The sequence below is a fragment of the Acinonyx jubatus genome, chromosome B3 (assembly GCF_027475565.1).
Source record: "Acinonyx jubatus isolate Ajub_Pintada_27869175 chromosome B3, VMU_Ajub_asm_v1.0, whole genome shotgun sequence".
Lineage (NCBI taxonomy): Eukaryota > Metazoa > Chordata > Mammalia > Carnivora > Felidae > Acinonyx > Acinonyx jubatus.
The window spans coordinates 109,810,350-109,838,090 of record NC_069386.1 but is presented as its reverse complement, the minus strand read 5'-3'; positions in this window follow the sequence as shown (position 1 = coordinate 109,838,090).

Here is a 27,741-nt window from a genome sequence, read left to right as displayed (position 1 = left end):
ATATTTTTTATTAACTAGCTGGTATTTAACAGAAATTAATTGTTTGCTATGCTTCATCAATTTCATCCGTGAGAAATAAGACCTAGAACTGCCTTGGAATAGCTGTGTGCACGAGAGGAGTTTTCTGGGTAGTTCTCTGAGACACACCTCACTCTCTTCCCTCACTCCCTGATTCTCATCTCCCTTCTACGTCCCCCTACCTAACATTTTCATGAGACCTCTAATCTGGCTGTAATTTTGCAAGCTGTTCCCTAATTTTTGTCTTTGGAGTTGGCTCATATTCTAAAATATTTTATTATTTGCTAATACCCAACTGGATTGGGTACTAACATGATAAGAGAACTAGAATCATGAGCTAAGTGGATGCGTAAAGGGCTAGAATAACTCAATGAGGCAGTTCCTCTTGCAATGTCAGGACCTTCATTTATGGAATGATAAAAACACTTGCCACTAATCTAGTCCATTTGTATTTGTCAGGATTCCTTTAATTGAAGTGACAAAATCTCACTCAAAAAATAATTGAAGCAGATCAATGATATTTATTGCCTCATATCAGTGAATCCAGGGGAATTCAGGCATGACTGGATCCAGGGATTCAAACAATGTCATCAGGACTCTTTTTCTCTATATGTCTCTGTATGTATTTCCTGTGGCTGCTCTAATAAAGTATTCCAAACTTGGTGGCTCAAAAGAACAGGCATTTTGCACAACATTGTGAATATACGTAATGTCACTTTTAAAAAGTTAGAATGGCAAGTTTTGCGTTATGTATGTTTTGCCGCAATTAAACGCAAAGAAACGAAACCCCAGAAATGTTCTAGAGGCTAGCAGTCTAAAATCAAGGTACCAGCAGAACCGTGCTCTCTCTGAAGGTTCTAGTGGAGGGTCCTTCCTTGCTTCTTCCAGCTCCTGGTTCCTGCCAGTTGTCCTAGGACTCGTAAATGCATCACTCCAATCCCTGCTTCTAATGGCACATGGCCTACTTCCTGTGTGTCTCTGCATCTTTTTTTTTCTCCTTAAAAGGACACCGGTCACTGAGGCCCACTCTAATCCAGTGTGACCTCATCTTTAACTCCATCTGCAATGACTCTATTTCCAAATAAGGTTATTCCAGGTAGACATGACATTTTGGGTATCACTATTCAATCGGTACAATCCCTTAGCTCTATTTGCTTGTTTTCTTCATTTTCATTCAGGCTCCCACGTGGCAGCAATATAACTGGAGGAAACCTCAGTAACCCCAGAAAAAGGGAGAAATCTCCACCTACTCCCAGCACCCAAAACTGTTCGGGTTAAGTGCTCAGCCCTGAACCAATCACTGACTGAGGCATAAGAGATTCAGATCACTCCTGAGGCAAGGCAGCAGGGCCATGAGACTGACACAAAGTCTTTCTAGAATCTTATGGAGATACAAGACAGATGAAAAGAACAGATGTCCCCTACATTATTTCTCTTTTTATGTAATTTTCCATAAACATAGCAATGTTTCTGTTATTAGAGAAAAGAGCCCGTATAATTTTAAGGTAGTATTTTCACCTACATAAACTTGATCAACTGAACATGATGGCTTTGATATAGAAGGCATTAAATTAGAAGTTCCTTAAAAGTTGCGAATGTGTGTATACATGTGTGTGTGTGCGCGCGTGTATTCAGCCAAGATTTATAGAAATACTATAATTTATGAAAACCTCCAACTCCTTTTCATTCACATAAGAAGTCAGAAATTTAGGGGAAAGGATTTTCAGATGTCACCAAAATGTGATCTGCGACATTAAGGTACTTTTAGAACTATGGGAGTATTCTGAACATGAGTAATTTGTCAAATGAAGACTTAAAATAGATTTCAAAATCCACCACCCCACCCCACCCCACCAGCACGCTGAATTCCATTTTGCAGTTTTACTGTTCTCATTAAGAGGTCACAGCAGATTCATCAACGAAGTGCCACCTTCAACCCAGACTTGCCAAAATAAATTCACAGTTGCAGCTGGATCTGCCCAACATGTTCCTGATAAAGCTCCCCCTCTCTTATTTCTGATGTGTGAGAAGGGGGAAACCATTATTACCCTTTACCTGAGGGGCAAAGTCAAAGGCTTTACTGGAGGAGGCTCTGTCATCCAGGATGGGGAAAGTAAAATAGATTTTATCCTCTTCAGGGTATAACATTTGTGGCACAGGCTAGTAATGCTCTCTGGCCACTTGCACCTTGAATGACTTTTCCAAATGCTTGCTTATCTTAATGAGAAGATTTATCTAGACCGACATGCCCGCTGTCATTTCATTAATGTGCTTAGTCAGCAAATGGGTAGCACTGGCCCATCAGTTACATGTGGCAGAGCCCGAGCATCCTCTGTGGGGCCTCCATTTGCCTAGTCCAGCTAACGCCTCAGGTAACAGTCTGCTTTGCCAGAACCCTGACAAGTGAGCGATGGCTTGGACTTAAGCACCACACACTCAGAGACTCCATTCTGCCTTACCTCCTGTGAAAGGAAGAGGGTGACAACATAGCCGTATCTTGCCTCTTTTGAGTGGGCAGTGGTTTTGACAGTTCCCAAATGAATTTAGGGGCAAGGTCCTCAGCAGTAAGGAAGCACCCAGCAGGTGCATTTCACTAACCATTGGCCATCCCAGATGGTGTCAAACTGTAGTGCCTAAGTCAGGAGCAGATGGGGCTGTCCCATGAACCAGACACAAAAGCCTGAAAGCAAGTGAAGGAGAAAGGAGACCGAAGGACTGGGGAACAAATAAAGATCATTAATATTGCCAAGGGAGAAAAGGAAAGATAAAGTGCCACTCACCATGCAGGTAACAGGGTGACCAACTTGGCCTGATGTGCCTGGGACTTTCCCAGTTTTAAATCTGCAGATCTCACATTCTGGGAAGACCCTCATTCCTGGGGAAACCAGGCTCCTTAGTCCCCCTCCGTAGACAGAACATGGACTTTAATTATGTCGAGCCAGTGGGGAACATCCTGACCCACACTCTAGACTCACTTCGAAGCTGAGTACGTTTAAAATTTTTAAATTGCCACTTGGACACTGTGGCCCTAGTCAAGGAAGCATTTCCCACAGCATGTCACAGATGTGACCCAGACCACTCAGCTCTCAAAGGGCAGCACCACTTATGGTCTGTGTCCTCATCCTCCTTCTCTGATGTCCCCTTAAAAAGCTATCAACATTTTTTTCTCAACACATCAAATTTCCAGCACACCCCAAGTGTATATTGACTGGCCAATATATATCGTCAACTACCCGGACACTGTATTCTTTTAAAGTTTATTTATTTTTGAGATACAGAGAGAGAGAGAGAGAAAGTGCACGTGGGGGAGGGGCAGAGAGACAGGGAGAGAGAGAACCCCAAGTAGGCTCCACACTGTCAGCGCAGAGCCTGACTCGGGGCTCGAACCCACAAACCATGAGATCGTGACCTGAGCCAAAGTCAAACGCTTAACTGACTTAGCCACCCAGGCGCCCCTGGATGGTGTATTTTTTTAATGGTATATCAACCTAGCTTTTTCATCCTTAGATTTTTATTAAAAATCTAGCTAACAAAGGGGTGCCCCTGAGTGAGAGAGACCATAAGGTTAAAGCTTGAAGCGAGTCCCAGAATAACAGTAGGAGTCAGAATTAGACATGCCTGCAAGGGCGCACTTGCCCTTCAAAGGTTTCTTGGTCACAGACCACATCCCCAGGAAGTGTGAGCCTTGCACTTCTCACAGCCCAGGTCTGACTTCTGCATCGTCTTGTTCATCACTCTGCTCTGTTTTGGACCTCAGAGTGCCCTGCTGGTGGGATCAGCATGGCCTCTGTAGACCAGGCATCTCATGCTACCACTGTGCCTTCCAATCTCTCTGCTGTGGCAGGACCAGGCTCGTCCACTCTTCCCCACCCACTGGTCCTTGACCTTGGCCTCCTGGCCAGGTGATGACAGCTTACCTTGGCCCCAGCAACGCTCAGCCCAGACTACAGAAAGGATGTCTGTTTTGTCAACAAAGAAGCTCTCCTGTGGTTCCCTACACTCCTGGCTGCCCATCTTGCAAAACTGGAATAGACCATACATCAGGATCCTCTTCCAGGAGCAAAAGGCAAATATAGGTCTTCGTTTTCCTACAGTGCCTGTTTCTCAGCGCCACATAGATTCACACTCCCATGAACTTATTGTTTAAATATTTATTGAGAAATCAACACATACGAGGCATTAATGTAGGCACTTGGAATACAACAGAGAACAAGACAAGCAAGGCCTTTGCTCATGAAGATTATGTCCTGGAAAGGGAAAGAAAGGTAATAAATGAATATGTAAACAAATCAACAGGAACACTTCAGAAAGTAATAAGCACTGGGAAGACAATAACAAGGGGTGTAACCTTCCTGGGGAAGAGGTCTGGCTCACTTTACCAGTTTAGAGACTTTTCCCAACCAATGGGTGTAGTCTAACTCCTCAAAGGGCCCTGCACTGCCCCCTGCTGGCCAGGATCAACAGCACACGCCAGACTCTCTTGGGTCTCCACAACTCACAGTTTCTGTTTTGCCTCCCCATCCAACTTCCCCTGCCATTTGTGGAAGCCAGAGTCTTAGTGCTGTTCAAGGGAGGGGTGCTCTAGGAGCAGAGCTTCTCTTGGTGAAGTCTCTTCTTGAGACGTTCTCTGTCAGAATAGTTCCCTGGAGGCTGTGTAACCTGCGGCTTAGAGTGTGGGGGGGGTCAGCCAGTCTGAGTTCGCTTCCTTCGTCCCCATCTGTCTGGCTAACTTGCTCTAGTCCTTCAAAACCTGACTCAAGCGTCTCCCCTGGAAAGCCTTTCCTGACCCCCTGCAACATGAATCCCCAGCAGCATGAACCTATGAAAGCCATGTGGCCAGGTCAAGTCTTATTCATTCGGTAGGAAGCAGAATGTCTGCAGCATACATGGGACTCAATAAACACTGATGGAATGCATGCATGAATAAATGAATGAATCTGGAGCTCCAGAGGCAAGCCTGAATCTGATAAACCTGGTCCCCCAGCTCGCTGCATAACCCAGAAGTTCATGATGAAAGGCAAAGTAAACTATTTTCCCACAAATCACATCATGCATGATCAAAAAGTTGGAAAGGCATCTCTTGGGTGGTTCAGATTGGCTCTCCCAGAGGCGAGAAGCACAACTGTTTTGTCAAAGCCACACAAACACCCCCCTCAGTGGACTGCTTTGAAGCATCTATTGATCTCTGAGAAAAGTAGAATTTAACAAAAGTGCTGCTTCCAGCTCCTTGTCTCATTCCCTGAATTTCCTCCGTGTCTTTCCAGATGTAATGTGAAATCCAACTGTGTGTGTCAGCCCCAATGACGGTAAAATCCCTAGCTCACCCCTGGGTTGTTGGGAGAAACCTGTCTTCACAGCTATCTCTGGACAAGATGTTAATCTCTGACAGATTGGAATTAAAAGTCCTCCAAGTGGCTCAGATCGCCCTGGCTCTGCTGCAGTGGAGGCATCAGTGAAGGTTAACCCCTCAGGCCCAGATTCAAGGTCACGGCTTTGCGGTATCTCCTGTGGCCTGCTGCCCGCAGAGCAGAGAAGGAAGTTTGTAAAGTTGTTCGAGGAATAGTGGAAATGTCAGAGAACCAAGTCTTGCTAAATACTCTTTGTTGTGAATAATAGAAAATTGTCACAAATCTCTGCTATTGAAGGATTATGATATACTTTCAGAAACCACTTTTCCCTTATCTAGGCCTGGGAGCACTAAGAAAAAGTCATCGTCAAGGTCCCAGTTTGCTGAAATGTAACCTTTCTGTTCTCTTCATGGTTAAGGAAATTGATTTTCTGCTTAGCCCCCATTCTGGTTAAAAGCAAGATGTCTCTAATATGATGAGACCAACCCTTGGCTTGCCAGAGAGGCTGGGGCAGTTCACGGACATTAAGAGTTTCCATATTCAGGGCAACCCAAAGCGTGGTTGTAAGGCTCAGCTAAGAAGCTGTGTGTGAACATGTTTTATAAACTGTAAAGCACTGTACAAATGTGAGAAATTATTGTGGGCCACCCAAAATTAGTAATTTTGGGGGTGCCTGGGTGGCTCAGTCAGTTAAGCATACGACTTTGGCTCAGGTCATGATCTCACCGTTCTTGGGTTTGAGCCCCACGTCGGGCTTTATGCTAAGAGCCTGGAGCCTGCTTCGGACTCTGTGCCTCCCTCTCTCTCTGCCCCTCCCATGCTCACGCTCTGTATCTCTTTCAAAAATAAACACTTAAAAAAATTACTAAGTTAGAAGGAAATCATGCTGAATATCACTTAGTATCTCTTTAATGTCTCATAAAGCATTTTAGCACTGAACCCCCATTGGTTCAGTGGTATAATTTTGAACTTTGCTTGTTGTCATAGGCAGAGCTGCTAAGCTGTGGGTGACCAGTGTTTAGGGGAGCTTCGGCAGCTTGGAAATGGTAGTAGTAGATCTCACCACAAGATGGCACTATTGATGATTTCTGTGCCTTGGTTGTTAAAACAGATCTGGTATTTGAGGAGCTCAGGTCAAGGCGACAAAGGGAGGTCTGTCTGCATGCCATGTGTTTAACTATTTAAAAGTTAAATCAGTCTAATACACAAAGTAAATATAATCTGTTAACCTATCTTGAAAAACTTATCTTCCTAATGAAATGGAAGACTGGGTGCAAATTTAGAATTCTGAGATCCTCAGAGTTCTGGACAGAAACAGCAAACTCTCAGGGGAAGGTCATCGTCCAGCCTCCCTCCATAGAGGATCAGCTCCATCCTGCACTCTACCCACAGTCTGTGCCCCTCACCCTCAGAGGCCAGACATCTGCTCACTCTGGAAGTAGGCTCAGGGGTGTTGGGTAGGCCCTTGTGAGGCCCTGGTTACCCAGAGCATGGTCCAGAACAGAGATTCAACTGGCTTTTCTGTAAAGGATTAGATAGCAGATATTTTAGCCTTTGTGGGCAATACAGTCTCTGTGAAAGCTATTCAACTTTGCCACTGTATCTCGAAAGCAGTCATAGATAATACGCAAATGAATGGGGGTAGCTGTGCTCCAACAAAACTTAATTTACAAAAATAGGTAGCAGCTTGGATTTGGTCCACAGGCCATAATGTGCAGACACTTGGTCTAGAAGCTGGGGCAAGGGCTGCCGATAAAATACAGGACATCTAGGCAAACTTCAATTCCAGATGAACCATGAATTTTTTTAGCGTAAGTATATCTCAAATATTGCACAGGACATACTTACACTAAAAAAATGAGCGGTTGTTTATCTGAAACTGAAATTTAACTATGCATCGTGTATTTTTATTTGCTAAACTGGCCATGTTGGCTGAGAAAGGCGCTCTCCTTAGGACTGTCCCGTTGGCCCTGTGGACCCTTACCCCCTCGTAAGGGCCACAACTGGAGGGAGGCCGGAGTGTAGTCTGTAAAGCACAGGCCCTAGGTCACACTATATCAGGTTTAAGGGCAATACTAGTTTCTTAATCTTTATGCTCTCAAAGAATAGATACAATGTGTATGTTTTGCAACTTAAATAGCTGGTTTTGTGTAGTTTGGGCATTTATTTATTAAATGAATATTTATTTATTGAGCTCCTGCCATGTACAAAAAAAGTGGGGGGGGGCATGATCCCTGTCTTCAGGGATCTTGTATACAGGAGGGCAGACATTATAGCAATTCACATATAAATAAGTTAATAACTATAAATTGGAAAGGCTGTGAAGAATAACAAGGGAGATAAATAAACAGAGAGGCAAAGCAAGGCGTATCAGAGAAGTGATATTTGGTCTAAGAGAAAAGGAGAACAGATAGATTCCAGGCAGAGGGAAGTGCCTATGTGAAGATCCTGCCTGGGCACCTGAGGGGGGCCAGAGGGAGCTGAGGTGGAGTGAGTGGCGTAAGGAAGGAGGGAGCGGCCAGGAGGGCCAGACGGCCAGGCTTTGCTCCGTGAGGCCTGGGAGCTGCTTGCCATTCATTTAGAATGCAGCAGGGAGGCCCTTTCAGACAGGGAGGCACTATGGTCTAATTCTCATTTTTAAAAGCTCACACTTGCTGTTTCTTCCTGCAGAGAGGTGGGGCAAGAGGAAGTGAGGGGAGGCTTCGTTAGTAGGCCACTGCAGGGCTCCGGAAAGAGCACAGTGAGACCTGCATAGCTTGGAGAGGAGAGTACAGGTGGTAGAGGGAGTGAGGATGAGAGGGAGGGGAGCTCCAAGACCGCTTCCCGGATTTCTGGTTTTGCCAAAGTGAGGAAATGTGGAGGAGATGCAGGCATGGGAAGAAAATAGACATCTCCACTGTTGGCATGTGACGCTGGACATGGGTTGATTCTTCCAAGTGGACATGTCAAGTGAGTGGGTAGATACACTTGCCTGCAGCTCAGAAGAGAGATCAGGGTTGGAAACAGAAGGGGTGGCCCAGAGAAGGCATTTATAGCCATGAGAATAGCTGAGACGTTCTTGGTGAAAAGAAAATGGGGCCTGGGACGTAACCCGGAGGCACTCCAATGCTTAGAAGAAGAGGAGATAGAAAAGGAGAAAAACAAGGAGAGGGTGGTGCCATAAAAGCCAGGAGAAGGGATGTTTCAAAATGTTCTTTTTCAGGTGCCTGGGTGGCTCAGTTGGTTAAGCATCCAACTTTGGCTCAGGTCATGATCTCACAGTTCGTGGGTTCAAGCCCCGCATTGGGCTCTGTGCTGACAGCTCAGAGCCTGGAACCTGCTTTGGATTCTGTGTCTCCCTCTCTCTCTGTTCCTCGCCTGTTAGTGCTCCCTGTCTCTTCTCAAAAATAAATAAACATTAAAAAAATTTAAAAAAACCCAAAATGTTCTTTTTCTGACAGTTACTGAAAGCATCTTTTTTTTTTCTTTAGAACTTGTGGTTCCCTCCCTTATCATGGCCTTCTTTACCCCAGCTCTTTGCTAAGTTTATGGTGATAGAAACAGGAAGCAGATGGTAAGATAAAACATAAACCACTATATACATTCTCTCCCATTAGTATTTGCACAGCAGGAGCTCGCCATCAAAGGAGTAAGAAGACAAATGGGTGATTTTTGAATGAGTGAACAAATATCTTCATTCCCCTCCCTTATTGGCTAGGAAATAGAATTTGAACCTTCCAGAATTTTCTTGAACAAAATGGCAGCCTGCAGGAAGAGGTTTCTTGAACAAATCCAATAGGCATTGGCATTTCCCAGCCTAGGATGGCTGTCCTCTCATCGGACTTTAGTCAAGCACATGGTGCTCAAGATCCCGGGGAGGTCAGTGCCCATGCTAAGCTCACTAGGATGATAGGCACTGCGTGTTGTTCTGAATACCTGGAGGGAAATCATGGGGCTCCCATAATTCATATTAGTGACATTTCTCATTCCTAGTAAATAACCTTGTGTTTTGACCTGTAACAATGTGAAATGCTAACAAAGCCGTGAGGAAATTAAAATCCCTTGATGTGGTTTGGAGGCTGCCTGCGTGGATCCTGTCCAGGTGATAAAAGGTCTGCTAGACCCTGAAAAGAAACAAAGGAAGGAAAAGGTCACGGAGGAAGTAGCCGTATGGTGAAATGCCAAAGTACAAGAGTTTATCTAGACCATAGAGGTACCCTTTACATAGAAGAACTCCATGCCAAGGGTGACTAACAGGTCTGAGCACCAACTAATACAAGCAAAATGGAAATTGACTAATAAAAAAAAGACCCGAGAACCAGATGGCTATGCTGGAACAAAATCTGAGGTTCAGTAGGTAGTGCTTTACCTTTATATAGCACTTTACATTTTTCAAAATGCTTTCTCATATATATCACCTTAGTTTAATTTTCCCGAAACCTGGCAAGGTCGGCATGGCAGGGAATAGGATTCCTATCTGGCAGATGAACAGAGGGAGAAAAAGTCTCAGAGATATTAAGTAACTTGTCTAAGGTCACACAGCGACCTGGTCAGGTGCTGGTCAGGACCCAGGCCTGCTGAGCATAGTTCACTGATACCTGCTGCTACGGCACATTATCTTTCAGAACAATATCAGGGCACAAAATGAGATCAACACAAGGTCTGAGTGAATCTATAAAGAATGAAAGAATTTCCTGCCCAGCAGTTAGCAGACTCCTGTGGCTGCTACATGTCTGTGTTCTATAGAAGTCTATAGACATAGAAGCCATCAGTTAAGACATGGAAATGGAACTCTGAAGTAGGCATCCTATGGAAAGTTCACGTTTTTCAAACTGAACAAAATACTGGTTATTACTGGAAGGCATGAAGTAAGGCAGCATCAATATCAATTTGTTGCTACTGCCTGTGCTGTCCATTCCTAGGACGGGGGGCCACAGCCAGACCCCTCTGCTGTGTGGCTCCTTGCGGATCTGTGGAGTTGGGCGAAGTCAGTAATGCCTCATCTGCCTCAAATTATTTGATCCTCTCCTCCTGTTTCTTTCATGAGAATCTGCAGAAGAGTTAACTATTGAACTTCAGAAATTCAGCCTAACTCCTGCCCCACCAGGCCAATCTTCAGTGTGGACGGGACGGTCTGGAGGAGCAAGAGGAAGAAGCCAAGGCCTCAAGCTTGGGCTCCAAGAGGGAGCTCTGGATACCAGTCCTCTTTTATCCCGTGTACCTAACACAGTCATGCCAATTGCACTCAGTTAAGGCTTGCTAAACTGAATTACTCCAAATGGATTTAAGAGGGAGAAAGTGGAGAATGTGTGATTACTCAACAAGACACAGCTCCTATAAATCCATAAGAAACAGAGAGACAACTCATGGAAAAACAAGCAGAATGCCTGAATAGTCACTTCACAAAACAGAATATCTAAATGACCAAAAAGTGTATGAATAGGTGTTCACTATTAGTAGCTGCAGGGAAATGCTAGCCTGAGATGCCACCACGCACCCATTAGAATGGCCAACATGAAAGACTGACCACACCAGGGGATGTACAGCTACCAGAAGTCTCCCACTCTGTTAACTGGTTCAAACCCTACACATTGGGAAACGATCTGATGGCACCTGCCAAACCTGGACAGATCCCATTCCCATGGCCTATCTGTGTCACTTGGAGGTATATGCCTGCCATAAATGCATACCTGTGTTCACCAAAAGACACGAGCTAGAATGCTTTTAACAGCATTTTAAAAATAGCCCCAAACTGGAAATGACCCAAATGCCCACCAACAGTAGACCAGATAAAGAAATATATTCTCACACTTGAAGAGTACGCAGCCCGAGAATGAACAAAGTACGAGGACGTGGTTGAATAGTATCAGCATAATGTTTAGCAAAAGAAGCTGAACACAAAGAGTACAGACTGTAGGTTTCCATTAATTTAAAGTTCAAAAACGGGCAAAACTACCGTTGGGTGACAGGAGCCAAGATGGCACCCCTTGCAAGGGTGGTGACCGTGAGGAGGGCTCCTCGGTGCTGGTCATGTTCTGTCTCTTCATCTGGGTGCTGCCTGCATAAGTGTGTTCAGTTTGTGAACATTCTTTTGAGCTGTATCCTTGTGATTTATGCATGTTTCTCAATGCATTTTATACTTCCGCAAAAACATTTTTAAGCCAAAAAAAGAAGCAGCACATTTTGCCAGCATTCCTAATTCTGCTGCCTCTGCTGCCGCCATCCAACGTGGTGCAGCTTGGGAAGTCGAGACGGGAAAGAAAATTTTTCTGTCCCTCCCTTACCTCTCATTGCACATCCTTTCTTAGCAGATTTTCTCTTTTCTCCTCTCCTTTATTTACTTTCCGACTTAGATCTCAGCTCTTTTGGAAGACCGGATCAGAGGGAAACAGTGCGACTGGCATGGTGTTAGGAACCTGGGTTTATGGAGGAAGACCTAGTCATACCATATTTTTGGTGGCCGATTTAATCACAGGAGCAAGAGGCGGGGCTAAATCCTGGAGACCTTGCATGGGACAATGAGGACACTTGGAGCTGCCAGCATCAGCCAGCGTCAAATTTACATTTTAGACAGATATCTGGAGCAGCAGCTGTGTGGAGGATGAAGAGGGACAAAATTAGAGCCAGGGAGGTGGGTTAGAAGCCTATTTTAATGGTTCAAGCAAGAATTGGCATATGTCTTGGAATGAGCCTTCATTGTTTCCTCCGATTTTCCCCACCTTACCCATATATGAATGGTAATATAGTAGCAGATGCAGCTGACAGAAAAGGAGGGAGATTGGGATGCAGGCAAGTGGCTGGGGTCAGACGGAAAGGGAAAGAATGCGGGCATCAGTAATTAATGTGACCTGGGATTTAAGCCGGCAAGGATACCAGCAGGCACCCGGTGAAGAGCTTCAAGGAGCTTAATTCCCTCTGTGATTACTAAAGCCAGCTCTGATAATTTGAAAATCACATTTTGTTTTTCCGGAAAAGTTTGGTCTTCATTTTCCTTAAGCAAGCATTGATTTATTTCTTCTTTTCTGTGCAAAGCTTCCTATAGTTTAACGGCTCTGGCTAAAACAGCTCTTCTGTGCTTCTGAGTCTCCATAGCCTGCTTCTGGGAAGAGAGTTTGCTCATTGTCTCCTGCAGCTGCAGAGACAGGTAAATAGAAGGTACAGAAACGACCGCCACGCCTACCCCTAGGTCGGGAGCCTTCAGAAACTGGGGCTGGAGCTTTATAAATAGTCAGAGGCAGGAGCAGGGGGTGGGAGCATACTCAGAAAAACCTTATAGTCTTTAGAAATCCGTGTTTGGATAACCTGAGTCAATAAATCCCATCAAGGTCAAAACCCAGACCTTCAAGACGTGACAGAATCAGATGACCTTTATTTGCAACTGCCTATAGAGGGCTCCACCGTGTGGGAGGCCAGGAGGGGCCTCTCCGGAGGCCTTGAGAGCCCAGATTTGGGAGTAGACTAACTTCCCTACTCCCTCCAAGCAGAGGTGGTCTGGAGGCTGTGAAATTGCCAGAGAGCCCCAGTTCACCCCTAGAACAGAGACAGCAGCATCTCAATCGTATATTGCTTTTTATACCCTTTAAAGATGCCTCCTTGCTCTGAGCTTCTGGCTTTGGGTATACATCTAGCAGCAAAGACATGTTTATCTAGGATTATAGGGAAGACCCAGTTGCCCGGTGTGGACACGCTCGGCCTGCAGCGAGTGAAAGCCGCATAGGGCACCTCGCTGGAGCCACCCTGTGATTCTGTAGAAGGGCGGCATGATCCTAAGAGTCCCATCTCTGTCCACGTCCAACTTCACACCCCATTCACAAACCTTCAGGGTTTCTCCCTCTCTGCTGAATAGAGTGCCTACTATGTGCCAGTCACTGCAATAGCCTTGAAGGTGCAAACATGATTAACACCCTCTTTTGCCTTTGTCATCGCAGAACTGGTAGGGCAGGCAAACAGACTGGTCAAAACTACTCTCTTGGGGTCCAGGTCCTTCACGTCTGTCATTTGGGGTACCCTGGTGGAAAGGAGGAGAGACTTGGTGTCCACACCCTGCGGGGCTCAGAGGTGGTGTGAGGCAGACGGAGGGCAGACAGGGGCGGGCAGCCGGGGACGTGAGCTTTACAGAACATGCAAGTCAGTTTGGGCTGTACTTGTGGGTGGCGGAGAGCTGCCTAGACAAGGCGGAGACACTGCTTAAGCTGCAGTGTGACCCTCACCCCATACGTTGCTGTCTGGGGCTCACAACTTACCCACGGTGACTATCTAGTCATTCCCCTGCCCCAAACCTTCAGGGACTGCTAAGTCCAGACTGTGTGCAAACCCCCACTGCGGTGTGGAGACTGGATTGCAAGGCAAAAGGCGGGAGGTGGGAAGATGGACGAGATGTCAGAGGCCGCACCGAGGAAGCACAGCCGCATGGGGAGAAAGAAGCAGAGGGCAATGAAGATCCTCCTTATTCTCTACTTGCCCTCGCCACCTCCCTCTCGCGCACATTTGCCCGCATTTCAGTCGGGCTGAATGACTCCCCACTCCTCATGCTTTCCTACGGACGTTCTGTGCTCTCTAGTCCCACCACCTGGATGTCCTCCCCTGACCCGGTCTCCCACTGTTGGGAAGGGCTCCTGTCTTTCGGAGTCCAGCTCAAGTGATCCGGAGGCTTTGCCCTGAACACCCACTGCATGTCAGGCACTGTGCTACGTGCTTTGCAGAATCTCTGATCTCTCTCCCCGCAAGGTGAAGAGTAGTCTCTCTGTTTCACAGCTGAGAGAACCAAACATCACAACCGAGCCCAGACTCCCAGCTGAGCAGAGGCCGATGTCCCTTGGGGGCTGCCCTGCCTCGCGGCTGTGGTCTGCACCTTGCCGGGGGCCCTCAGAGGATGTTAACTCCTGTTGTCCTTCATCTGGGCTCCTCCTTCCCACCACCACCTGTAGACCGATCATCAAGTCCTGTGGATTTTACCGGCCCATTGTCTCCACCGCCACTGACATCAGTGGTTACGGCCTCTGTCATTTCTCTGCTGCCCACCTCAGCATCATGGCCCTGAAATCCCTTCTCTGCACGGCAGCCCAGGTGTTGACTCTAAAATGCAAAACTCATCAGATCTTGTCCCTGCTTAAAATCTTTCCGTTTTGACCACTTATTCAACCACAAATACGGATGAGCATCTACTCTGTGCTATTCACCCATCTAGCTGCAGGGGATACAGCAGTGAACCAAACAAAGTTTGCCCCCCGTGAAGTCCAAACTCTTTAAGCCCTTCTTACAGGCTGACCAGCATCTGGACCTGCTGTGCCTTCCATTGGTTGTGCCCACCACTCCCTGGCATCTTCCACTCTGGTCATGCTGAAGCACCTGTGGTCTCAGAGACACAGGTGGCTGTTTCTTACCTCTGGAAACGCTCCACATGCCGTTCCCTCTGCGTGGAGCATCCTTTCCTGGCTCATCATGCTGCCACCTGACTATGAGCCCCTAGTCTTCCTCCCAGTCCCAACCTCAAGGTCACCTCCTCCAGGGAGGGAGCCTTCCTTAACCTCCAAATGTATTAATTAGGTTCCCCTACTATGTGTACCTATAGCACCTTGTATTCTCTTGACTCTCCTTGAAGGAGACCATGTTTTATTTATTTGTATATACTTTAGTATGCCCAAGGCACAGCAGTGTCCAAAGCCTCTCTACTGCTTATTGGTTACATGCACAGGTAAAGTCCAGGCTGTGATATCAGGTGCGGTGAGACCTCCCCTGGTGTGAACACCCTAAGGCAGCGTCTCCTGGGCAAGAAGCTTCTGAGGGGCCAGTGGGGAAAAGGAACAGAGCAGAGCAGCCACGAAAATGGATGCTAGGCTGCCACCCTGCCTCTCTCTGGATTTTCATCTCGCCCTGTCTCCAAACTGCAGTGTGAATCCAAACTCATGGTGAATCCGACCCGTGAGCACCTGGTCCATTTCAGCATCCGGATGATGAAAACGGAATTTTCTTTCTCACCAGGCCATTAGGATTCTTCTTTTCTATCAGCTTTTTATGGAGTGCTCATAGGAATTGGAGTGATTGGGGAAATGATTGGGAAAAGTTTTTGGGGTCTCTGCACCTTAAAGATGTGTTTTGGGGGAGGGCAGGGGCAGCACTGAGTCTGGTAAGGGAAGCCGGTGTCCTTCAGTTTTTCTGCCTGGTAAGCATTTTTCAGGTCTGCTGGATTTGGGTACCTACCAGCAAGTCTATTTTAAAGCACATAAAATCTGAAAATAAATGGAGTCGGTTTGTGGCAGAGGATGGCTGGTCTGGCAGGGACCACCCCTCACTGTTCAGCCCTGCAGCTGGGAGAGAGCGGCAAAGACAAGGCTGGAGAGGGAAAGCTTTATGTCAGAGAAGTCACAGCCCATCCCTTAGGCCTCTTTCCTCCTTGTTGGAGGAGATACTCGTGAGTGTGTGTGTGTGTGTGTGTGTGTGTGTGTGTGCGCGCGCGCGCGCGCGCAGGGGACCAGGACCTTCTGCTTCTTCCTGGAACCTAAGGACAGGTTTGCAAGGAGAGGAGCTGTAGGAAGCAACTAATTTCATTATAAGAGAGAGGTGCTAACGCTGGCCCTCTCCATCCCAGGCCCCTACCGGCATCTGCAAGCCAGGTGGTCTCTCCCTTATCCCTGTGGCTAACACTTGATAGCAGGCAGCTCCTGGTCTTCCGCCTTATTCTCAGCCTACACCCTGCACCACTCAGCTCCACGCACATACTGCTCCATTAGCCTCACCTGTCCTTGGTCATCTTGGAACCTGACCTCCGACCACATGCTCTCTATCTGGCTTTCCTCTTGTCCAAGGTGTCCCTCCCTCGATACTGCTCATCTGGTCCTGTCCTTTTCTCCCCTCATTAAAGGTAATTTGCATCACTGTCCCAGACCATATACTTTAGAAAGCAAGGAACACACCTGAAGTAGCTGGAAGAGCAGGCATCTGGACGAGCTTCCCTGGGTGTAAATCCTGACTCTGAGATTTCTCTGTTGTGAGCCAGATTACCACAGTGAGCTACTGAGCCTCCCGGAGACTTGGCTTCTTCATCTGTAAAATGGAGATCATAATAGCACCAGCATCATAAGATTCCGGAGAGTGTTCATTGAGCTAATTTACATGTAAGTGCTTAGCAAAGTACCTGACCCATAGTAAGCACTCAACAAGTGTTAGATAAAATAAGAAATTCAGCCCCCAACGCCCTACTGAACTTCATAAATGAGAAATGGATGCTTAGCACCCATATCCCCCAAAATACAAAATAAAAATGGTGCTTTCTCTGTCCTAGACACCTGAGTTCAGAAAAGAGAGCCAGAGCCCCAGGGAGAGTCATGGATTGAGTTAATGCAATGTGGCTAAGGAATGGGCAGGGGTCCATGGAGCAGGGGTTTGAGGAACAGATGTTCACATTGGGAAGAGGCTGAGGAGCAGAGAATCTATAGGGCAGGAGCCTGTGGGACAAGGGTCGGAGGGGTAGGGTCCACAGCTTCCCAAAGGAACCCAGAGCAGGAAATGCCATAGAATGAGCCACAGTTCATGCTGCGTGACCAAACTGGGCTGCCCTGGGCCCATGGACCATTGCCTACCTGAGGGAGCTGGCAAGAATAATAGAGGCAAAGCACGCAGCACTTTCCAGGTGCCCTGTAAGGCTCGTCCTGGCAACCCCAGCAGATGTAGGAGGGGCATTTTCAGTGGCACCTGTCAGAGTAAAGCCAGCCCAGTGGTGTTTTCTCCCCTTTTACTGAAGTTTAGACTTGGTTCTGGAGCAGAAAATGCATGTTCCATAGGTCCATCACCTCCATGCCCTTTTCTGAGACCTCCCTTCCCCTTGACCTCCAAGCTCAGCGATGATGGAAGTACCAGGACCTTCCATACTTCTCCAGGGAGGACAGGCCCACTCATCCCAGGGAGGCACAATCATTAGTGTCATCTCATTAAACTGAAAACAGCTGCTGACTCAGGCCAGGCTGTGAAGGAGGACTGCTTCCTGGCCTCTGGATGACCTCCCCTGGGAGCTGCATGGGTTGGGATGAAAACCCGGAGATGGACAGCACAGGAAGGGACCGTACTGGGAGGGTGGCCTCCTCCTGCCTGGCACTGGGCTGCAGCCAGCGAGGGTACCAAGGTGAGGGTATTCGTTGGCATAAGGTTTCTACTTTTCTCACAAAGACACCACGTACAGTGGCTTAAACAAAACAGAAGTTAGTTCTCTCACCCCCAACAGTCTGGGGCCAGTGTGGAGGCCCCAGTGTGTCGGGGTCCCAGCCTCCTCCCTTCTGGGGCTCCACTCTTCCCAGGGTGTTCTCCTCACCCTCATGGCAAAGACGTCTTCCCAGTCCATCTTGCACTCCAGCCAGTGGGAGGAAGGAATGGGAGGAAGAGAGAGCTGCACCGGTCACGGCACTGGTATCTCTCCAGCCAGATCCTAGTCGCCCCTCAAGAAAGCAGGAAAACGTTGTTCTTATTCAGGCAGCCACGTGCCCAGCTAAAACTCAGAGGCTCTGTGAAGGAGAAAACCGATGTGGGAAAAATTGACAGTCTCTGTGACAATGACCAAGTCCGAGCCCTGCCCACAGATGCCACACAATTGCAAAGACAGACAAACCCACACAACACTGTGCACAATGAAGAAACACCATTCGATCATTTACTCAAGGAACGTTTATTAGGGCCTTCAAGCATTGAGGAAATAGAGGCAAAATCACCATCCTTTTCGTCATCAGGCTCTCAGTCATGGAGGATAAAAAATATTATCTAATGGGCTTCATGATATAAAGGAAACATTTATTTATTCATTAACACACATTCAGTATGCCTCTGCTACATGCTGGAAAATGCATCCGTTCTGGGGATACCGTGATAAAAGACACAGGTCCTGCCCTCAAGGGCAATAGGGCAACAGCGATGTACAAGGTCAGTACTGTGACTGTGATAAGCACAGGGGTCCCCAGTATAGCCCGGAGGTCCCAGCAGGACCAGAAAGTCTTCCCAGGCTTTTGCACCAGGTTGAGACCCCAGATCCTTGGCATGACCCTGGACAGCAGCCTCTAAATGACTGAAATTGGGTTTCTCACAAGCCCAGCTGAGAAGATCAGAAGTGGGCTTAAAATGATTTTTAAAAAACAAGATATTTCTTGCACATTGGGTTATACCCTAAGATTTACTTTCACCCATGAAGTTTAGCTTCAGGAAACTGAGCTCTGGAGGCAGAACTTGGAACCATTCCCAAGGCAGGAGGTGGGTTTAGAGTGTTCTGAGGACAAACAGTGATTCCTACGTCTCCCACGCTTCCCAGAACTGCACATGTTACTCCCGCCAGCCAAGACTTTGACGGCTATAGGGTCGTGGTGAGGTCAAGACTCTGCCCTACACTGCCCACTCTGCTTTGGAGCTCCCGACAAGGTTCACAGGGCCCCCAGATAACTCATTCTGATTTTTATTCCCTCAATGGCCAAAAATGTACTTTCTCTAACCAAAATCACTATTATTTGAATTAAAACCCATTGTCTTTTATTTGGCATCTGAAGGGCTAGGACAACAATGGTTTTATCACCTTGAAGTGTGAGAAAATGCTTTCTAAGCTACAAAGACTCATAAAAATATGAATTGGTTTTATTTTTATGTGTAAAGCCATATAGTAAATGAGGTAGAAACTAAATTTTATTGAATAACCAGTCTGTGCCAAGAACTGTGCTAAGCACATTACATACATTACCTCCCTATAAACCTACCAAGGCTCTGCCTATTTTATACATAGGAAACTGAAGCACAGAAAGGTCAAGTAACTTGCCCGTGGTAGCACAACTTGTTTGTGACAGGGCCAGGACTAGAACCCAAGTCTGTGTGACTCTTCACTCTTCTGCAATCCTAGAAGATTGTGATAAAGTCATCCATAGTCCTTTTTTCTCTAGGCTAAACAACTCCAACTCATATAATTTTTTATCCTTTTTATGATGGGCACTTCATCTTGCAAAATATTTGACAGTTTTGAAGATGAAGAACTATTCTTGGTAAAGATCAAGAACTATTCTTGGTGGGTACAAAGAGGTGGGGTTGTCTTGGGGGCTTAGTATGTTGTAACCTCAGGGAGGGAATTTGTGCAGATCTTAAGATCTCACTAGTACTGGGGTCTTAAAATAACTGTGGCCAATGTAAGCCTGTAGGGTCACAGGAGAGGCACTTAAAACAAGAATGAAGACACATAATGTCAGTGTGAATTTTATGTGTTGTGATTAAAAAGTGGCTGAATGTCCTTTGAAAGACTTATCATGATACTAACATAAAGCTACATGAGAATTGTAAGGATGTGGCAGCTGAGAAAATGTTTTTCCAGCCATCACTCTGTTCGTCCATCCAAATAATTACATTATCACTATTGGGGACCAGTGCTAGACTCTTTGGAAAACACGAAGTGCGTGTCTACATGATGTTTGGATGCGTGTCTACATGATGTTTGCAAAAGGGGGAATTTTGCATACATTTGTTATACGTAGTTGATTTTGCCTCCTCACCTTGATTAGGCCAACTTTACCCTGTGCTTTTTGTCTAATCTTGAGAAAAACATCAGACAAATTCCAACAAAGGAGCATCCTGCAAGATACCTGACCACTCACTACTCCTCAAAACTATCAAAGTCATCAAAAACAAAGGGAGTCTGAGAAACTCTGACAGCCAAGAGGAGCCTAGGAGATGTGACAACTAAAGTTAACATGGTATCTTGGACAGATCCTGGAAAAGAAAAAGGATATTAGGTTAAAACTAAGGAAATTTGAAAAAAAAAAAAAAAACTATGACTTTAGTTCATAATAATGCATGTTTTTTTAAATCACTCATCAGTTCCCATTAGATAATATTGTCTTTCCTCGTCAGGAATGCAGACCCAAGGATTGAAAGAAAGAGATGTACTGAGGCCACAGGGGGCAGGGGGCAAGTGTGAGACCTCAGCCCTGTTTGGCCTCTAGCTGCTGCTTCAGCCTTAGACCATCATCTCTCAGAGAAGCATGGCATAAAACCCTCTGGCCAGTGGAAGTGGTAGGTCCCTGACGAGACTAGGGTCTCCTACAGGACCCAAGCTCACCCCAGGCCAATTGTTTCAAGCCATTTCTTACGACAAGCCCTTCATCTCCCATTTGCCACCTTTCAATGGCCATAGATTTTACTTGGCAGGATTTTATTCTAAAACAATCCCCTCCACCTTGTTAAGCTCTACCCTTAATTAGCACAGGGAGAAATGATGTTATTGGAAGCAAACCTCTCTGTAGCACACTTCCCTCTGTTTGGCAAATTAAAAGCATTTGGAAACTCTTCCGTGGTCCCAATCAATAGCTCAAGCCATAATTATTCAGCGGGGCTTGCGTTTTTTTCTGCTGACAGCCGGCGGGGTGTGCTGATGTGGAATTGTCTCATATGCTTATGCGGCTTAGCCCTTCCCATGATTGGGGGCCGCTGCAAAGGGATCGATAGCATCTTGGGGGAGACTGGGAAATGGACTTGCCTGCATCTAAACCCTCTCGGACCTCCCCATTCCTCCAGGGGAGACGTTAGCCACAGTCAGATGGGGCCCTTTATTTTCTTATTTATGCCCACCTGAGGCAGCCGAGCAGCACTTTTGGGCCACCAAAATAAACGCCCACTTTATAGGATAATCATGTAGTATCAGGCTTTAGATTGTGGATAATGGGGATGTGCTGAGAAGTAAACAATCAAATCTTCTTAGTTTAGATTTCATTAATTTCAGGATTACTGATAATTTGCATGGGATGTGGATTATTACTCACGCAGCTCTCTTCCTCGAGGATAGTGCAACTTGCTCTTGTAAACAAAACTGCAGAGGGACATTTACGATAATTCAGAGGTCTAACTTTTTTCAACATCACCTGTCAGTCTTCAGCAGTGCCTGGTCACAAACAAACAGCCAATTTATTCATTCCAGATCCTTTTAGGGTCTAACAGTCAAGAGACCAAACTCCAGCCCTGCCTCTGTATTTCTCTAGACAGGCTACTTAGCTTTCTTTCTCAGTTGGCTTTGTTTTGTTTTTCTGCAAAATAGGAATATGGCTTGTCAACTTCACAGGGGCACTGTAAAAATAAATGAAATAAAAGATATGACCTTGACTTTTAGGTATAAAAAACCACTATATCAATTAATTATTTCACACAGTAAAGGAAGTCTTTTAAACACCTGTGGTTACTTTTTTTTTTTTTAATGTTTTGCCTATTTAGGCTTATTCCGCATCCTTGAAAGTGATCAACTAATTTTTTAAGACTCAACACAGACTAAATATGATTCTATTCCAACCCATGAACAATTAGATGTGAAAAGATTGTCTTTTTACATGAGAGGGAACATAAAATCACTGTTTCCTGTGTGAGCCCAAACCCAGGTAACTCACATGATTACACTGATCATTATGTATATTAAGAGACTGCATTAGATCAAAGGCATTGAGACCCCTCTAGAGCACTCCATGCCTGACATTATGAATAACTGCCCCTGGGATCAGTGCTGAGAAGCATCCAAAATCATGAGCTATGAGCGCTCCTCTTTTGAGGCTGAGGTTTCTGAAGATCCGGTCATTGTTCTGTAGGAAAAAATAGCCTGAAGACCCCACAGGGCACTGGGCCCACTCAGCCACAGGATCTCTTTCTAATCCTTTGGAAGGTGTCTGGGGTTTACCTGTCATCAACACACTCACCTAGTTTTTGTTTTGGGTTTTTTTTTTTTAATTTTTTTAATGTTTATTTATTTTTGAGGGAGACAGAGAGATCATGAGCGGGGGAGGGGCAGAGAGAGAGACACACACACAGAGAATCCAAAGCAGGTTACAGGCTTCGAGCTGTCAGCACAGAGCATGACATGGTGCTCACACTCACCAACCTGGAGAACATGACTTGAGCCGAAGTCAGACACAACTGACTGAGCTACCCGGGAGCCCCATGCTCACCTAGTTTTTAAATAAATGCCCACATGATTGTGGCCCTGTAAAAGGCAAGCTGCCCAGAGCCCACACCAATCATACCAATGGGTGACTCCTCCCAGCGTTGATCTGGGCCCCTCACTAAGTGATGAACATCTACTTCACCATGTCCTTAGAGGAGCCGCATCAGTGCACCTTAACATTGTCCTTTTATCTTCTCAAGAACGTGGATAGGGTTCGAGAAGAACCCACCTTCTACCAAATCCCCAGAGCATTCTGGCATCTGTGCAGGAGGCCTGAAGAGACCGTTCATAATCATCGATATTCTGTTTTTGTATCCTCACATTCAACCTCCATCCACCACCACCCGTTCTTCACGTTTTTCGAAATTCAATGTGAACAATATTGCATATATTCTCTGAGTCACTCTTTCCTTATGTCACAGGAGAAATTAAAGCAAACCAGTCAAAAGTCTCCAGAAACATAGAGTGGGTTGGAAATAGCTGTCTCTTTAAATGAAAGAGACCATGAAAACTGATTGCTCCAATCTGAGAATGAGCCACACTTTATCCTGGAAGAATTATTAGGAAGAAAGGGACATACATTTCTTTTGACACTGTATATTAAGTGAACTTTCTAAACCCTATTTGTCTGTATTAAATAAATATGCTCAGAGTTTCCTACCATGCCCTGTATTTTTTCTGGTTTTAAATCAAAGGGATTAAGACTCCTAATTAAGACACTGGAGGAGGCCCGATCAGTTTTGCCAGTGCAAATTAGTTCAGAGGCCCAGAGCTGCTCCTTTCTGTTTGCTGGTATGGGAGGTTTGTTTGATTTAACATGATTGAGGAAATGAAATATCCCTAAGACAAAGAACCAATATTGCACTTCTGGAGAGTGGCTGAAGGGAAATTGGAAACTAATGCACATTAGTAGTGGATCCAAAATACAACAAGCAGGAGAAATGTTATTTAGAAGGAAAGTGATATGACTAGACTAATCCTTTGGAATAGATTCTACCTTCTCCTTCCTTTATTTTTCTCAAAGGAAAATAAATGAAATAGAATCTCAAATTCCTAACAAAGTCTCATGAGCTTAGGACATTATCTTTCCTTCCTTCGATACATGCCGAGTTTTTATATGCATTATCTTCTCTTTTTTTAAAATTTTTTTTAACGTTTATTTATTTGTGAGACAGAGAGAGACAGAGCATGAACGGGGGAGGGGCAGAGAGACAGGGAGACACAGAGTTGGAAGCAGGCTCCAGGCTCTGAGCCATCAGCCCAGAGCCTGATGCAGTGCATTATCTTCTTAATATTCACAATATTGCTATGAAATAGTAATTATTGCCCTATTTTACAGATAAAGAATCTCATTCTCCAAAGGTAGACATTGATCTAAAGCCAAGTATTCTTTGAGACTCGTAATTATTGTTTTTGGGTCCATCAACTCTGAGCCATTTGGTAAGCCTGAGAAGAAAGATCTCAGTCAAAAACAATACAGCCTTGTCTGAGTTTGGTGTTGCATATGGTTGGGCTGGATTCCTATTCAGTGAATCTGGTCAAGCCAGGATGACTCTCCAAAGGCAATGAGAAAAAGGGCAAGATGCAAAGCTAGTCCAGCATGGTCAGCTGAAATCAAATAACAAACCCAGCCTGAAATGGCTTTCTCTCATCCCAGCTGGTCTTGCTATCTCCATCAGAGCCAATTTTCTCCTCTCCTCTCTCTCCTGGGGGTGCACAATCCAAATTTACTTATTCAAGGCCTTGAGGGCACATTTATTTCTTCTGTGCTCAACAAATTCAGTTGATCATTTTTTGGGGTTCTTTTGTTTTTTTGTGTTTTTTTAATAACAGTATTCAATAAAACTGCTAATTCTTGTGTTGTCTGAGGGAAGGGGAGATTAGTTCTTCTGTGTGGCTGCATACTGCATGTTTGTGGTAACTAACACTATGCTATGGGATTGTCTAATCCCTTAACAGTTTATGCCATTTTATGCCTGAGATGGCCAGTCAGACTTAGAGAAAGAAGAGGATAAAAAATAGATTACCTGGATTTTTGTCAAGTTAGGTATTGTAATGCAGAGCAAACCCAAATCACTCAGTTCCTACTACCTGGGATAGCCATGACTGATGAGCCAAAAATGCAATTACACACACACACACACACACACACACACACACACACATATCACATGTGTGTTTATATGGCAGATGAGACACTAGGAACATTAAGGCCTGGATATCCATGGGTAACCCATAATAGGGTAGAAATGGGTGTTGGTGGGAAAAATGGTTTTGAAAAATCAGTCCATAAGAGAGATTCAGGAGTCCTGAGAAAGATTCCGACAATATTAATTATTGCCTCTTCTGAATACCTCATAGAAGCACTGATTTCTTTGATCATCCTGTGATTTCTGCCAATATATCAGGCCATGGTTTGATAGTCTTCCAGATGTATATTGTTTCAAGGGTACCCAAGATTTGTTTTAATCAGGTATGGTGAAACACAGACATGGAAATCATCGTTGGGGAGGGAGACTTTTTTTTTTTTTTTTAACTCACAGCTCACTAGGAATAGGAAGCATGGCCTGACATGCAGGGGAGGCACACGGAGAAGCACCAGGGTCAGTCAGAAAGCAGGAGCAAAGAGAAATTGTGGGCAAGAGCCTCTATTGTAGTTTCCTCAGAGAGGAACAGGTAAGGCAAAGCAAGCAGATTTAAGATTGTCTAGTTTAGATAATTTTGCTAAGCTCTGCAGTATAGAGGTTCTCCCTAGTTGGTCCCTGGCCCTGGGGTGATTAGGCCAGGGAAATAGTGGCCCTGAGTGTGAGAGCCCAATAAAGATAATGGCTCAGGTTAGAGCCATTTGGATCAGTTGGTTTGAATATGAATGGTGCACTCATAGGCAAGTTGTTTATCTCTAGGAATTGACTAGTCCTGGGAGGGACAATCACTCCTGGCTCAGCAAGGCTTCCAGATGTCAAAGCATCAAAATACAGAAAGAAAGAAAGAAAGAAAGAAAGAAAGAAAGAAAGAAAGAAAGAAAGAGGGAAGGAAGGAAGGAAGGAAGGAAGGAAGGAAGGAAAGAAGGAAAGAAGGAAGGAAGGAAGATATGGTTAATACATGTGTGCCAAAGTTGTACCTCCTGTTATTCTGAAAGACAGAGGAAAAGCTAGAGGAGTATTGGTCTCATGTATGTTCAGGGGACCTTGACAGTGATTCTTCATTGTATAAAAGGGTTAATGCCAGAGAAGAAAGGCCTACTTTTCTTATTTTGTTTCTTTTTTGTAAGAATACAATTCAATAGTTTTTAGTTTTCACAATTTGTGTAACCATCACCACTATCTAATTCAAGAATATTTTTATCATCTCCAAAAAGAAACCCTGTACCCCGTTACTAGTCACTCCCTACTCCCCCAGCCACCAGCCCCTGGCAACCACTAATCTACTTTCTATCTTGGTGGCTTTACTTATTCTGGACATTTTATTTAAATGGAATCATGTAACGTATGGCCTTTGTGTCTGATTTCCTTCAGTTAGCATAATGTTTTCAAAATTCATCCATGGTTATAGCATGTTTTGGTATTCCTTTTTATGGCCTAAATAACATTCCATTGAATGGATATACCACATTTGCTTATCCATTCATCAGATGGTGGAAACTTGGGTTGTTTCTACTTTTTGGTTATTATGAATAACGCTGCTATTAACATTTGTACCAAAGGGCTGCACCAGCAATGTATACGCATCCAGTTTCTCCATATCCTCATGAGGTCCATCTTTTTGATAATAGCCATCCTAGTGGGTGTAAAGTGGTATTTCGTTGTGGTTTTGATTTGCATTTTCCTAATGACTAATGATGTTGACCATCTTTTCATGTGAGAGCTCTATTTTTTATGCTAACTTTTCCTTAATACACAGAGAATATATAGTAACTGGGGAAGAACCAAAAAATAGGCAAAAAAGGCAATAAAAATCATTCTTAATTTTATAACCTAGAAATAATTAATAATACTCTTCTACATATTTTTTCTAAGAAAAATTATAAAAACAATATATGTACTATTTTATAACTTCCCTTTCTTCATTTAACATACATTGTGAACATCTTTTTAATTCCTATTTTCTTTTTTTTTTTTTATTTTTTTTTCAACGTTTTTTATTTTATTTTTGGGACAGAGAGAGACAGAGCATGAACGGGGGAGGGGCAGAGAGAGAGGGAGACACAGAATCGGAAACAGGCTCCAGACTCCAAGCCATCAGCCCAGAGCCCGACGCGGGGCTCGAACTCACGGACTGTGAGATCGTGACCTGGCTGAAGTCGGACGCTTAACCGACTGCGCCACCCAGGCGCCCCTTAATTCCTATTTTCTATAAAGTATTTTAATGGCTGCTTATTATCCCTCTGAATACACTTACCAGGATTGATTTACCCAAACCACTATTTTGGAGGGTCTAGATTGTTTCCAGTGTTGTGCAAAGATAATTTGGCAAACAACATCCTTGTAGTCAAATCTTTGTACACATAAGTTATTAGTTCTTTAGTGTAAATTTCCAGAAGTGGAATTTCTGAGTCAAGAAGCATGCAAAATACCAACACCAAATTTGTGTATCATCAGTTGCCAAACTCTGTGCTCTGTTGAGTCCCACTTTCTAATACCACTTCAAACTTGAGACTGAAGATGTGGCTGGCCAGCTCAGCTGGTTAGAGAACAGAAATAACAAAGGCAGAGCTGTGGATTTGCTCCCTGCCTGATAAGCCCTGAATACTCCTTTCCAAGCAATTTATAAACGTCCATCATTGAGCATGAGTCAACAGAGGGGGAGCATGGCCAGATTAGTACATTTCCTTCAGCTCTCACTAAACATCACTTCCTGGGGGGAGGCCTCCTCTGACCACCTGTTAAGATAGGCCAGGGGGTCTTTGTCTACCTTGGCTGCAAACCAGAAGCTCTGTGAGGCAGGCGTGATGTCTAACTTGTCCAACATTGTGCCCCTAGTCCCCACATAGCACCAGAAAAATACATTTGCACTGAGTGACTGAATACAAGAATGAATTAATAACTGAGAGAAAAAAGCCAAAGCAAGCCTTAGTGATGTTGGGCTGCACACACAGGGAAGCACAGCTGTTGATGGCTACAAATAGAGACGACGTGGTGTTGAGCACATCTTTGCCTGCTGGGAAAGAGGGGAGGGAGCTAACACAATTGCATGTGCACAGTGTGCCCTGCGTACATTACTGCTTACGGCCCTCGCCACAGTAGTGCCTATAGAATAGGTCTTCTCCCCATCTTAGAGATAAGAACACTAAGAGCTAGAGAAAATTTATTTCTCACCCACAATCTCACAAGCATTGAAAAAGAAAAGTCAGTATCCCACACCTGATCTGTCAGCCTGCAGAGCACCTCCTTTTTTCATGATACTGTCCCATTTCATTTCCTCTAGAAAGCTGAGAACCAAACCTAACTATGCACAGTCTGAGCA